The 14,562-nt window shown below is 39.6% G+C and overlaps 1 long non-coding RNA gene across 1 annotated transcript; it reads right to left on the reverse strand.

Moving 5' to 3' along the window:
- Positions 1-1,449: 1,449 nt before the first annotated feature.
- On the reverse strand, positions 1,450-10,683 carry LOC131189704 (uncharacterized). The gene is made up of 3 exons (XR_009153108.1): positions 10,493-10,683; positions 2,658-2,728; positions 1,450-1,485 (listed from the first exon to the last, which is right to left on the reverse strand). It is a non-coding gene; the product is annotated as an uncharacterized LOC131189704 (long non-coding RNA).
- Between the last annotated feature and the right edge of the window lie 3,879 nt (positions 10,684-14,562).

Genomic DNA, 14,562 nt, shown 5'->3' on the forward strand with positions numbered 1-14,562 from the left:
GGCCTTAAATCAGTTCAAGATGTGTTAATGGCGTCTGATCTTAGTCATAGAAGGGAAATTCAAAGCAATATAGATTTAACCTATGGACCCTCTTTCTGACTGATGTTTATCAATAATGCAAGGAAAAGTGAATTCAGGGGAAAGTTATATACTATAGGACACTGTAACATTGAAGTTGCCTTACAATTACTGTTTTTCATATGATGCCCAGTGGCTGCAATAAGGAGGTCTGAGCTGGGAAGGGTTATTTTATGTGTTTTTAATTTTCCTTAAACGTTCATTCTTTGGATATGATCTGCTAAATCTTTCTTTGCTGAGCTCCCTCTACAGTGATAAAATACTGGCAAGCTTTTAGACAATGTTCTGCTTCAGTGAAGTAACAGTTTCTATGACCCCCCATATTCTGTACTGCCATAAAATACCACTATTAATAAAGAATAGAACCAAAGCCTCCAGGCAGATTTGGCTTTCAGCAGGTTCTGACCAATTCTGGAGAACCGATAGTAAAAACACTGACTGGCCCCACCCCCATCTATTCTCTGCTTCCTGGGTCCCAGCTGATCGGGAAGAAATGGGGATTTTGCAGTAACTTTGTCCTGGAGTGGGGTAGGAATGGAGATTTTACAGTATCCTTCCCCTGCCATGCCCAAGCCATGCCCACCAAGCCATGCCATGCCACACCCACCAAGCCACACCCACAGAACCGGTAGTAAAAAAAATTTGAATTTTTACCACTGCCTCCAGGTGACTTCAAGGATATATCCAGAAAATTGTTTTCAAAACAATATAGAAAAGTATTGATATTGCTTTTTTTATTTACTTTCCAATCAATCTACTCTCCTGGTATTTCCTGGTGATGTACCATTCAAGTACTGCCCAGGTATGACCGCAATTCGTTTTTAGAGTCAAAGATCAGCTAAATGCTGCCACCTCTCCTGGTTTAAAACTTTAGTTTAACATTAAGACACGGCCTTTTAAGAATAGTGAATATTTTACAGTATTCCAGGAAACATCTCATGTAGTGTTAAAACTTTAGACAGCAAGAGGGGTGGCATATAAATTTAATAAATAAATATAGTGGTCCTATGAAGCAGGATGCTGTTAAGCCTTCCTTGCAAAATGGAATGGAAGTGAAAGAATAGTTCACAACAGAGTCGATGTTTCTGGCACAGATGTCAGAATTCTTGTATTGGTTGTAGTTTTTTTAGCATCGGTTTGGATTAGATCCATGAACTCTGTAGGCCAGTTTAACTGTATAAGCATTTATAGAGTTTAACAAGAAAACCCCATTTTCTCGTGCCATTTTTGGAAGAATTTAGATCAAAAGCGATTGCCTTTTCACCAATGAGTCTTCTATTTCATTGTGATTGTAGATGGTACTCACCTTCAGCAATATTTTTTTTAAAAAAAGCATCTAGCCCATTAGTGTCTAGCATTAAAAACAGGTGCCTTCGGTAGCTCTTTGCAGTGAGATTTTTTTTTTAGCTGAAAGATAGTAAAGATTGAAACTGTAATCTTATAAATACAGAGGTGAAGATGAATTTACTATTAAGTAATTGTCTTCTTTTTTCAGCAAAATCATCCCTGTAGATCCTAACAAATATCAGACCCTGAAGTGTATTGTACTACAACTCCTTTCAGCAAAAGCTAGCAGGGCAAAAGATACCAGAAACTGTAATTCAATAAAACAGTCCTGTAAAATCTTTACCTCTAATATAAAAGAATTCTAAATATAATAGCTATTATTATTGCATATTTTTACTAATTTTCACTGCTAATAGAAAAGCACTATATGGGGGCATTGATGTAATTTAATAAGAACACCCCATTTTCTTATACCATTTTTGGAAGCATTGAGTTCAAAAACATTCCATTTTCAACAATGGATCATTAATTTCATTGTGATACTCATTTTCAGGTCCAATTTTAAGAATATCACTAGCTCTTAATCTTACATATCAATCAATTCAATGTTGGATATTATTACCGGTATCTCTAACAATCTAATATAGATTTGCAATTCATGGCCCTCACATTCCATTAACCCACATTTATCATTGTTATTAGCAGTGGTAAAATTAAAGACAAATATTAACCTTTCTAATTATAAAATTCAGCACTTAGACCGAGGTTTATATGTTTATTATTTTTCCATTAATAAATACTTTCAAAAAGCTAGGCTGAAATCTTATAATCACTTCTCTTAAAACTTACTTTGGAGTAGAAATACACAGGATTTTATTTCTAATACCAAGATTTCAAGAGGCCATACTTTGTCCTATCTTTTCTTCTATAGTGCTGGAATAGCTTTTTGTCATTTGTTCCAAGGAAAAGATGCATCAGTTTTTCTTACACTGGGAAAAATCAGATTACTTCTGCAGAAGAAATTAGCGCATCTTTGTTTCTGTCCTCTGCCTAACACAGTTCATTGCAAGAGAATCACAATACAGAGGTCTTCATTTAACAATAGCTTGTTCAGTAACCATTTGAACTTATAATAGTGCTGAATTGGTGGTACTTATGAATAGTTCTCATATTCACAGAACTTGCAGCATCCCCACCAGTGGTGGGATACAACCGGTGTAGCAACCGGTTAGCTGAGCGTGCGCTTCACTCCACTCGCATGCAGTGCGCTTGAAAACAGCTCTAAAACTTACCTTCTACTGCAACCCCAGTGAGTAAAACAGCTGAGGCATGGCAATCCACTCTGCCACGCCTATCAGATGGGCTTCAAACAAAGGAAATATAGGTCGGTATAGCGCAGGGGCGGGCGGGCAGGCCCAGCAGATTTTCAGAGCAAACCGGTTCACTCTCAGCTGATTGTCGGAGCTACCAGTTCTCCCAAACCGTTCTGGACCAGCTGAATCCCACCCCTGATCCCCACAGTAAAATGATTGTGACCCAGGCACTCAGCAACCAGCTAATAGTTATGATGTTACAGTGTCCTGCAATCATCTGATCACCATTTGTAACCTTCTTTGCTTGTTTCCTACAACCAAAATGAATGGGGAAGCTTGGAAGAGGTCACACTTAATGATTACACAATGTTGCACTTAATGCACCTTAGTGATTTGCTTAACAATAACAATCAGAAGTGCTTGAATTTCCATTGCAAAACAAGCAAAGGTCTCTTGACATTGCACCTTATGACAATGTTGCTTAATAGTCCTTGTCCCACTTACTGTCGCTAAGTGAGGACTACCTGTGTAATGTGGGTAATGTTGAGAAAATTTCCCAGTGTTTAGTAGACTATATGAAAGTACCATTTGGTCCATCTAGATCAGGGATTTCCAAGCTCTTCAGATCATCAACCCCTTCATGAAGTTTCAGATTCTTCATTGATTCACAAGCTTTTATTATATGAAAATAATTGAATAAATACTACTTTAACTAATACCCCTGTGACTTATAATACAGCAGCAATTGATAGTCTCATTAACCCTTAAGCATTGACACTGAATACTTTTGAGAACCCTGATCTAGATCAATCTTCTCTACATAGGCATCCTCCTGATCATTGCATTACAACTCCCAGGGGCTCCAGGTAACACATCTAGCTTTTCAAACCAAAATATCTATTCCATGTTGTTGTTGTTGTTGTTGTTGTTGTTGTTGTTGTTGTTATTATTATTATTATTATTATTATTATTATTATTATTATTATTATTATTATTAATTAGATTTTTATACCGCCCTTCTCCCGAAGGACTCAGGGCAGTTTACAGCCAAAAATAAAACAGTAACAATATACAATTAAGAACAAATTAAAAAACTTATTATACAATTGGCCGGAATTATAAAACATTTAAAAACTAAAAACCCATTAAAATTCATCTAAAATTTAGAAATTTAAAAAATTTAACAAAAAATCTTAGGCCAGCCCCGCGCGAGTAAATAAATACGTTTTTAACTCGTGGCAAAAGGTCCGAAGATCAGGTATTTGGCGCAAACCAGGGGGAAGTTCATTCCAGAGGGTAGGAGCCCCCACAGAGAAGGATGTTCCCCTGGGGGCCGCCAGGTGACATTGTTTGGCGGACGGCACCCTGAGAAGTCCCTCTCTGTGTGAGCGTACGGGTCGGTGGGAGGCATGGGGTAACAGTAGGCGGTCCTGTAAGTACCCAGGCCCTAAGCCATGGAGCGCTTTGAAGGTGGTAACCAAAACCTTAAAGTGCACCCGAAAGACCACAGGCAGCCAGTGCAGTCTGCGCAGGAGAGGTGTTACATGGGAGCCACGTGGGGCTCCCTCAATCACCCGCGCAGCTGCATTCTGGACTAACTGAAGCCTCCGAGTGCATTTCAAGGGGAGCCCCATGTAGAGAGCATTGCAATAATCCAGGCGAGAGGTAACCAGAGCATGAGTGACTGTGCATAAGGCATCCTGATCAAGGAAGGGGCGCAACTGGCGAACCAGGCGAACCTGGTGAAAAGCTCTCCTGGAGACGGCCGTCAAATGATCTTCAAACGACAGCCGTCCATCCAGGAGAACACCCAAGTTGCGCACCCTTTCCCTTGGGGCCAATGACTCGCCCCCAACAGACAGCTGCAGCTGCAGCTGACTGTATCGGGGTGCCGGCATCCACAGCCACTCCGTCTTGGAGGGATTGAGCTTGAGCCTGTTTCTCCCCATCCAGACCCGTACGGCTTCCAAACACCGGGACAGTACTTCGACAGCTTCGTTGGGGTGGCCTGGGGTGGAAAAGTACAGCTGAGTGTCATCAGCGTACAGTTGGTATCTCACCCCAAAGCCACTGATGATCTCACCCAGCGGCTTCATATAGATTTTGAACAGGAGGGGTGAGAGAATCGACCCCTGTGGCATCCCACAAGTAAGGCGCCTCGCGGTCGACCTCTGTCCCCCTGTCAACACCGTCTGCAACCGGTCAGAGATATCGGAGGAGAACCACCGATAAACAGTGCCTCCCACTCCCAACCCCTCTAACCGGCGCAGCAGGATACCATGGTCGATGGTATCAAAAGCCGCTGAGAGGTCTAATAGGACCAGGGCAGAGGAATAACCCCTGTCTCTGGCCCTCCAGAGATCATCCACCAACGCGACCAAAGCTGTCTCCATGCTATATCCGGGTCGGAAGCCGGACTGGAATGGGTCTAGATAGACCGCTTCATCCAAGTATTGGGGTAGCTGCCGCGCCACAGCACTCTCTACAACCTTCGCAACAAAGCGAAGGTTGGAGACCGGACGATAATTACCTAAAATAGCTGGGTCCAGGGAAGGCTTCTTGAGGAGGGGTCTCACCACCGCCTCTTTCAAGGCGGCAGGGAAAACACCCTCCAACAAAGAAGCATTAATAATCCCCTGGAGCCAGCCTCGTGTCACCTCCTGTGTGGCCAGCACCAACCAGGAAGGGCACGGGTCCAGTAAACATGTAGTGGCGTGAAGCCTCCCCAACAACCTGTCCACGTCCTCGAGAGTCACAGGGTCAAACTCATCCCAAACAATCTCGACAAGACGCGGCTCCGCCCTCTCACCTGGATCATCCCAATTCCGATCCAGACCATCCCATGTGTTATACTAATGGATTTCCTACTTTAATTTCCTGAATGAACTGTGTAATACATGATTATTCAAAAATATTTCATGCAGTATAAAAGAAGGATTGAAGGAGAGAAAGTTTGCCATGCAGATTTTGAAAATCTCAAAAACTGCTACAGGATATGCTTATCCACATTTGGCTGGAAAGGTATGAATTCCTACCTACTGCTTAGTTTAAGCCATTCAATAGACTAGACTATTTTTCCAATATTGCAGCAGTTTTGCTCTGCATTATTTCAAAAATTCCTTGACATAGTTAGCAAGAACAAGAAACTCCAGTTAGAGTTCCAGTTTAGCAAGGTGCTGAGGACCTTCGAAGCAAATATTGTTGGTCAAAGGTACATTCTTGAAAGCAGATTATATGTTGCTACTGTCTTTGTTTCCTCTCCAGCTTTCTTAAGGGGGAAAAATATCAATATGGAAAGTCTTTGGCTAAACAAGAATTTCTTCTGGCACGTTCTATAAATCTTTGATGAAGCACAATTATGTGAAAACTATTAAAATAGTAGTACTATGAAACTGATGTTTTCTCATCTTCGTTTCCCTCTGCTTCTTCTGATATCTTACTGGGAGCAGCAGTAGATGACAAACCTTGCAATCAGACAGCTTCTGATTGTTAACAAGAGTGGGCACAACTAAAGAGCCACATGGAAAGATGAAGTTAGTTGATGAAAGGCCTCTTTCACAAGGGATACTACCCATGGCTGAGACAATAGGGAAATAAATAATATGTTATTCTATCATCATGAACATTACTAGTTTCCTTCCCGCACTGACGTATTTAGCCAGAGTGTGACTATAGTGCACACAATTATAGGATAATGACTGTTATTGTGTTTATGACAATGAGTTAGTGGGAGTTAGGACTCTGGTGGAGGTAAGGGAGAAGAAGCAGGAAGTGGATGGAAAGTTAGGGAACTGTTGGCTGTCCTTAAGAAAAGGCTTGTTATTGCTATGTCCCATAAATGAACAGGCTAGGATTATATGACGGGGGGACATGCTAATCTGTGTCCTCACCATATAATCCTAGCCTGTGCTAAAGATACCTAAAGTGAATTTGGGATTGCAGCAAGTGAATTTAGGAATCTTAAACCCCACTGAATTCAATGGCACTTACTCACAAATAAATTATATGGTTATAGCCTTAGAATTGTTTATAAATTAATGTCTAAAAATAGCAATAGATGTTTAAACATTTCCAATTTTTTCCAATGATCCAAAATAGTTCAAAGCAAAACAATGAAACTGAAGTTTAACAGATTTTGTTTCAAATTGCCAGGGTTTGGAAAAGAAATAATATTTTGTCATAGTAAAGAACTTGTTTTTGCGTTATTTTGCGTTATTATATTTTCTTCAAACTTAGGCTTCATGTACTCTTTTATACTTCAATAAAAGAACTATTCAACTGTTGCTCTAGGACTTCCAGAGGTTAAAAGGCAAATATATATCACATAAAATATTCATGTCAAGTATATATAAATTATCTAAGAATAGAATAGAATAGAATAGAATAGAATAGAATAGAATAGAATAGAAAGAATAGAATAGAATAGAATAGAATAGGAATTGTTCAGTTGTTCAGTTCTCATCCACTGTAGGTGATTCGCCACCCTGGTACAATGTCTGTCAGCAAAGCCAACAGAATTGGATTATCTGAAATTTGGGGAAACACTCATCCTGAGCACAGTCACATTGTGACTGAGAAGGCATTCCTATCTGACAAATTAGCCATCAATAGCCACATAGACATAAACAATATCTACACACTATGCAGAAGAGACAATCTACAAAAAGGGGAACAAAAAGACCAAAACACCTTTCCACCACCCAGAAGAACATAGATTAAACCCAAGATTAACATTACACCAACAATCAAGAAGTAAAGAATACCCTAAAGAACTCAAAGAACTGCCAAAAAGCTAACAGTAAACAGCCAACCAAAGAACCACCAAGACCATTCCCACCAATACTGACAAGGCAAGTCACTAGAATATAAACTGAGAGCACACCCCACTCCTTACTAGCATTGGTTATGTTGCCTAGTTTGAGTAATGAAATGTCTGCTAGAAAATATCCCAGCCAGAGAGCACTTAAAACCCCACTTATTTTTATAGATGGAGGCTAGGCCATGCCTACTCTATTGGATCTCATGGACGGACAGATTCAACTGAAGCCAGGCAATCTTTCAAATAATCTGGCTCTGTGATATAAAAGGCTTTAAAATGGTAATTTGCACCTTGAGTTGCATCTGGGAAGCAAGTGCAGTTGGCAAAGTACAGTAGTACAGTTGTGGTATTACACGGGCATACCTGTGTTTCTTCATTCTGGACCAGTTGCAGCCCCATGTAAAACACATTGCAAAATCCAAGGCATGAGGGATTGTGAGTAAGACTTCCTGATTCTGGATCTAAGGTATTCATTCAAGCTTGAGGCTGCCCAAATCTCAAAAAACTGTGGACTGTTTAAAATACACACAAAAATACACTTGGCACACAAGATAGATTTAGCAAAGGTCCTCTTGGCCACATGCTACCCACTGCTCTTCAATGAGCCAAGAGTTCTGGACTATACTGAGTTGCTGTCCCACTTTAATTGTGTGCTTCATTTTGTTAATTTAGCAGAGTTTTTCTCTAGACTTATCTTGGGTGTTTCAGGACCTGAGCCCATTATTGGTTTGTTATATTCTGAACTAAGTAAAGTTTTCTAATCTCTTAGCCAATTCAGGAATACAAATCACTCAAAGAATGATGGAAATTTTGCCATTATCTTCATTAACTTTCATAACACAGAAGCAAATATCCATTGTGGGAGATATAGCTACTTGAAAAAATAAAACAAAAAATGAAGTTCTGAGAGATCAACAGCATTAAGAGGGGGTGTCAGTTAACTCTGAAACTGGAGTTCTGCTTGAAAGATCATCAGATAGTCACTCAAGGATCAATGAGGAACATGCATTGATGTGTCTTTCTAAACGCATTGATGGATAGAATGCAAGATTATTATCTAATGACTGCATTTCCAACGATCCATCTGTTAAACTACTGAAGTTCGAAGATGACACAACAGTGATTGGTCTCATTCAAGACAATGACAAATCCGCATATAGACGTGAGGTCAAACGACTAGCCTTGTGGTGCGACCGTAACAATCTGGAACTGAACACACTCAAAACTGTAGAAATGGTGGTAGACTTTAGGAGAAACCCTTCCATACTTCCACCTCTCACAATACTTGACAACACAGTATCAACACTAGAAACCTTCAAATTTCTAGGTTCTATCATATTGCAAGAGCTAAAATGGACAATTAACATCAAAAACATCATCAAAAAAGGACAGCAAAGACTGTTCTTTCTGCGCCAATTCAGAAAGCTCAAACTGCCCAAGGAGCTATTGATCCAGTTCTACAGAGGAATTATTGAGTCTGTCATTTGCACCTCTATAACTGTCTGGTTTGGTTCTGCAACCCAACAAGAAAGACACAGACTTCAGAGGATAATTAGAACTGCAGAAAAAATAATTGCTACCAACCTGCCTTCCACTGAGGACCTGTATACTGCATGAATCAAGAAGAGGGCCGTGAAAATATTTACAGATCCCTCACAGCCTGGACATAAACTGTTTCAACTCCTACCATCAAAATGATACTATAGAGCATTGCACATCAGAACAACTAGACACAAGAACAGTTTTTTCCCGAAGGCCATCACTCTGCTAAACAAATAATCCCTCAACACTGTCAAACTATTTACTAAATCTACACTACTATTAATCTTCTCATCATTTTCATCACCAATCTCTTTCCACTTATGACTGTATGACTGTAACTTTTTGTTGCTATCATTAAGGGCTAAATTGCAACCTATGACCATCATTTGTGTTGTAAATGTTGTACCTTTGATGAAGGTTTTTTTTTCTTTTTCTTTTATGTACATTGAGAGCATATGCACCAAAACAAATTCCTTGTGTGTCCAATCACACTTGGCCAATAAATCCTATTCTATTCTATTCTATTCTATTCTATTCTATTCTATTCTATTCTATTCTATTCAAAAAGAGTGGAAGTGTTTCCCCACTTCCTACCTAGGGTTTGGGGACTAGTGGCTGGACTGGGAGTCTCCTAAAACACAAGTAGTGAGAATTGGAGTTCAAACTGAGATTATTGCCTCCTTACAGACAAGGTGGATTGGAATTAGATGACTGCCTTGTGGGAAGTAGAGAGTCAGGATTAATCCACAATGAGAGCATGGGAGGCTTTGTGTCCTGTAAATAAGATCTCCAGTAAAAGAGAGACTCTTGGATAGAGGGCAGCTGGATTGGTATTTATTGAAAATTTGGGTGGAGTAAGAGTAATACTACCTTCCACCTTGAGTTGAGGTGAAAGATATTGGCATGTGAGGTAGTGTAATGTAGTTGATAGAGTTTGATAGGTTAGCTAGGCTTTTATAAATAGCAGGAGTTGAAATGGATGGGAATGGGTAGATTGCATTTCAGTTTTGGGATTAGATTATTGTTGATAGGCAGGTAAAAAGCAGATACAGATTGTAATTATGGTTTTGATGGTGGAAGCACAAGAAACCCGATGGAGATAGATTGAAAGAGATGTGGCAGGGGGCACAGGTTTTCCAGGAGAAAAGAGATGACAACTTGGTGTCAACCTCTGCTTCCAGGGATTGGTAGTCAGATTACTAAGGACCTTGATTTCAAGTTGCTGGTGATAAATGCCAGTTCCGTTGGTAATAAGAACACATTTATTACTAACTTACCTAATTTATTACCTAATTACCTAATCAACCCCTCCGCAGGCCTGACCAGAAATGCTTGTTGAAATCTTGTCGCACTTTCTGGAAGCTGTTAGGATCAAAAGTACTCTATGTGGAGTAGGAGGACTTTGCTACAATGGCTCACACTCATCACTACTTAGTTGGACAATTGCACTTACCTTTGAAGATCCACTACTAGTTCAGAATGCAACAGCCAACATGCTGGCTGGCACCCATTGTCAGGAACATATTTTATTGCTGTTTTTGGTGTTGATAGATTTCTAGATAAAATTAAAAACTGCTGGTTTTAATCTATAAAGTTTTTTATGCCCTAAGTATCTTCAGAATCGTCTTTTCTAACCAGGATCAAATTGTCAGATATGTTCATCGTAAGTGAGGCTACTGCTGGTTGTGAGGTGAGGACTAAGGCAAGATGATGTAGTCTCTCAGTTATGGCACCAATACTTTGACACAATCTCCTGCTGGAAACTAGATTAACCTGTTCTGTGGTAGCCTCCTGGAAACTGGTTAAGATAAAGCTCTTTCAAAGGTTGGGAATTAATGTGATGTAACATTCTCTGGGCATTCTTTTGTTGTTGCTTTGTTTTATTGTCTGTTTCCCTTATAATTATATTTTGTTCTATTGTCCAGGAATGTCCAGGGGTCCTGGGAGATTTCAATGATGAACAAATATAATTAATAGTGATTATAGAAACCAATAGGTCCCACCCAGTAGGTGGGTTTCAAAAATTCTTACTCCCGGTTTTGTGGATGTGGCTTGGTGGGCATGGCAGGGAAAGGATACTGTAAAATCTCCATTCCCTCCCAACCAGTTAGGACCTGGGAGGCAGAGAATAGATGGGGGCGGGGCCAGTCAGTTCTCCGAACTACTCAACATTTCCGCTACCGGTTCTCCAGAAACAGTCAGAACTTGCTGAAACCCACTTCTGTGTAGGTCCCTATGAAGTGATGGTGCATACACTTGCATGTAGAAATGGCTAGGAACAGCTTCCAAAGTATTAACAGAAACCTGGGGAAATATGTGGCTGCTTTCTTTCAATTAAGGAAAAGTGTTCTAATTGTATTCTTACATGTTCCAAAACAACTCCTTTAAGGGAAAAACATTACACAGTCCTAGAAAACAATATCAGAGTTTTTGAGCAGCATATCTGTACGATGTCTTTAAAGTGATCTCATTATTGGTGTTTAGTGACAGACTATAATGAAACTTGAAACAAAAATAGATTCCTTAGTGCAGGGGTCAGCAACCTTAAACACTCAAAGAGCCACAAAGGTCCTAACCAGAAGCCCCCTGTTCAATTCTGGAGCCAACCAGAAGTCCAGTTCCCCCACCATAGAGTCTCCTCCTAGCGTGGTGTCCTTTTTCCTCTACCTGTCCTAACCAAAAGCCCTATCAATTGTGGAGCTGACCAGTGACAAGGAGCCACCATCGGGAAGGAGATATAGAAGTATAGCCAGCCACACAAACAGGCTGAAGAACAGTTTTTATCTGTGGGTTGTCAGACTCCTGAATGAAAAATAACATCATAACTATGTAGTATGATGGACTGCAGGGCTGGCACAATATGTAACATGTTCACACTGGTGCAATAGGACTGGGTGTTTTGTTAATATGATTTATTGGGTTAGGGATTTTCTAGCTTCACTGTGAGTTGTATTGTGTTGGGTGTGTGTGTGTGCATTGAGGAAGCTCAACCAATCTCATTGTATGTATGTTGTACACTGATAGTAAAGATTGGGAACGTCAATAGTTCTTCAATTTCAAGAATCAAATCTATGGAAGTGGAAAGTTGGCCATTAAAAAAAAACTACTTGCCACCTTTCATGCTTGCTTGCTTGCTTTGCTTTGCTTTGCTTTGCTTGACAATAAGGGGATTTTATCCTGACATTTATATACTTGATGACATGGACTGGGACTTATGAAAGTTTATATGACAATTAATATGCCAGACTTTAAAACAGTATTTCTCAGCTTTGGTGAATTTAAGGCAGGCAACTTCAACTCCCAGAATTCCCCCAGCCAGCATGTTGGCTGGGGAATTCTGGGAGTTGAAGTCTGCACATCTTAAAGTCACCAAGGTTGAGAAACACTGATTTAAGGTGTTTCAGCTATTTGTTTTCTGATCCAATGGACAAATACAATTGTTCCTTTACAAATTTGCAGAAAAGGTGAAGTATAAATTTCTGTACCCCTTTTCAAGAATCATGATTTTTTTTAAAAAAAACATACAATTCGCTACATCAAGGAGCAAAACTTTGTTCCATTGGTGCAAGGGGGCATAGTTCCAATATACAAGTTTCCTTGCTGAAGGCCAAGTATTTTAATTTATTTTTGTAACAGTAATATCGGTGAAGTCATTTTTATAGCACACCTCACCAAGTAATTAAACTATGCCTCCAAAAGTACACTAGTATTATAAATGTAAACCCGTTTGAATCAGTGTAGTGGTTATGGCTTCCCTCAGAAAGTGGAACAAAAATATTTCCAAATAGTAGGTTTGGATAGGAAAAAAATCAACTGCATGAACTACAATCCCCAAAATTCCTTAGTTACAGTAGGGATAAACAGGTATGAAAGTTGTTTACCTTTCCAGTATAGACATGCCTTTTGTCTGACCCACCAATCAGTCCAATTTTATTTCTTAATCAGGAAGCCAAAACAAAAATAGACTTTCATTTATTGCTATCAGACTCAGCAGAAAACCTAGCTACAGCTGATCAAATCTGGCCTTGTGAGCTATCAGCTGTCAGTATTAGCATTAAATTCTTCTTCCCCTCCCCATTGTTTTCATTTCTTTCCCCCAGCCCTCTCCAAATTCTTTTCCTGTCACTCCAGCTCAGATCCATAATAGCAACATGCTGTATTAGTTATTCAGTAAGGCAGGCCTAATAAAAGCATGCTTACAACCATTTCTCCTTTTAAGATCTTAGGAGAATTTGTTCTTCACAGAATCAAACCTGTGTTCTTAATAAAGGAAGATTGAATAAAACAAGCTCTGTGAAGCAGGAGGACTAATTTAACAGCTCACTGATGAAAATTGAAGCTTAGCTTCAAGGAGTCCCTCTATGTCCTTCCCTCCCCCCCCTACCATCCACATAATTCACTGTAGTAGGAGAACAGATGGTTCAAAACTAAGTGCCGAATGTGCCATTAATTTATTTTTGCCCTACCCCCCTTTTTTTTAATGCTTAGCCTAGCTAAAAATATTTAAGGCTATTGAACACTAGAAGCATTCCTATCTGATGCAAGGTTATGTAAAATTTATATTCCTATAAGGTTCCTATATTAATGCCAGTGGTAATTTAGCTATTACAAAGCTTTCTTTTAAAAAAACCCAGAGTGGATAAAAAAGTTTCCCTTAAGAATAATGTTTGATGTTAAACAAAGAGCTAATTATTTTTAGCCATTTTTGAACTGTTGAAACAGAGTTCTGTTTTTTTTTTAAAAAAAGCATTTGCAGCTTTGGGATTGCTTCTGTTGTTTTCAGGTTTATAAATATGCATTCCGCAATAAGTTTATTTATTTATTTATTAATCATACTTTTATACCGCACCATCTCCCGTAGGACTCAGGGCGGTTCACAGGCATATTAAAAAACAATATAATAATATTATCCTATGTTCACTGGCACTTTCTTGCCGGGAAGCATGTTTAGGATGACAGCCCATTTTTTCTTGATAAAAGCAACCCCCGGTTAAAGGACTTACTAAAAATTTAGAAAATAATGCCTGCTGTGAAAGAAGAGGGAATCAGGAGTGGTTTTCCTCTTCCTACATAAAAAAACTAAAACTGGACATCACCAATTTAAAATTATTTGACAGGTATCTATGGAGATTCTCAATCATCCAGGTCATGGTTTTCTCAAAGTTGCTTTTTAAAAGGCAACTGGACTTTCTTGGGTTATTTCCTTGTAAAAGTTTCATGTTTCATCCAAAAAGCTCCTTCAGTTCTATTTGGCAAGTAGATTCAAGGCAGATCATTAAAACCTATAATCACATATTGGTTCTGGAAATTTTAGGTAGCAGAAAATTTGAGTAGTTCGGAGAACCGGTAAATACCACCTCTGACTGGCCCCACCCCATCTATTCTCTGCCTCCTGAGTCCCAGCTGATTGGGACGAAATGGGGATTTTGCAATAACCTTCTCCTGCTATGGGAAGGGAATGGAGATTTTATTGTATCCTTTCCCTGCCAAGCCCGCCAAGCCACACCCACAGAACCGGTAGTA

The sequence above is a fragment of the Ahaetulla prasina genome, chromosome 2 (genome assembly GCF_028640845.1).
Source record: "Ahaetulla prasina isolate Xishuangbanna chromosome 2, ASM2864084v1, whole genome shotgun sequence".
NCBI lineage: Eukaryota > Metazoa > Chordata > Lepidosauria > Squamata > Colubridae > Ahaetulla > Ahaetulla prasina.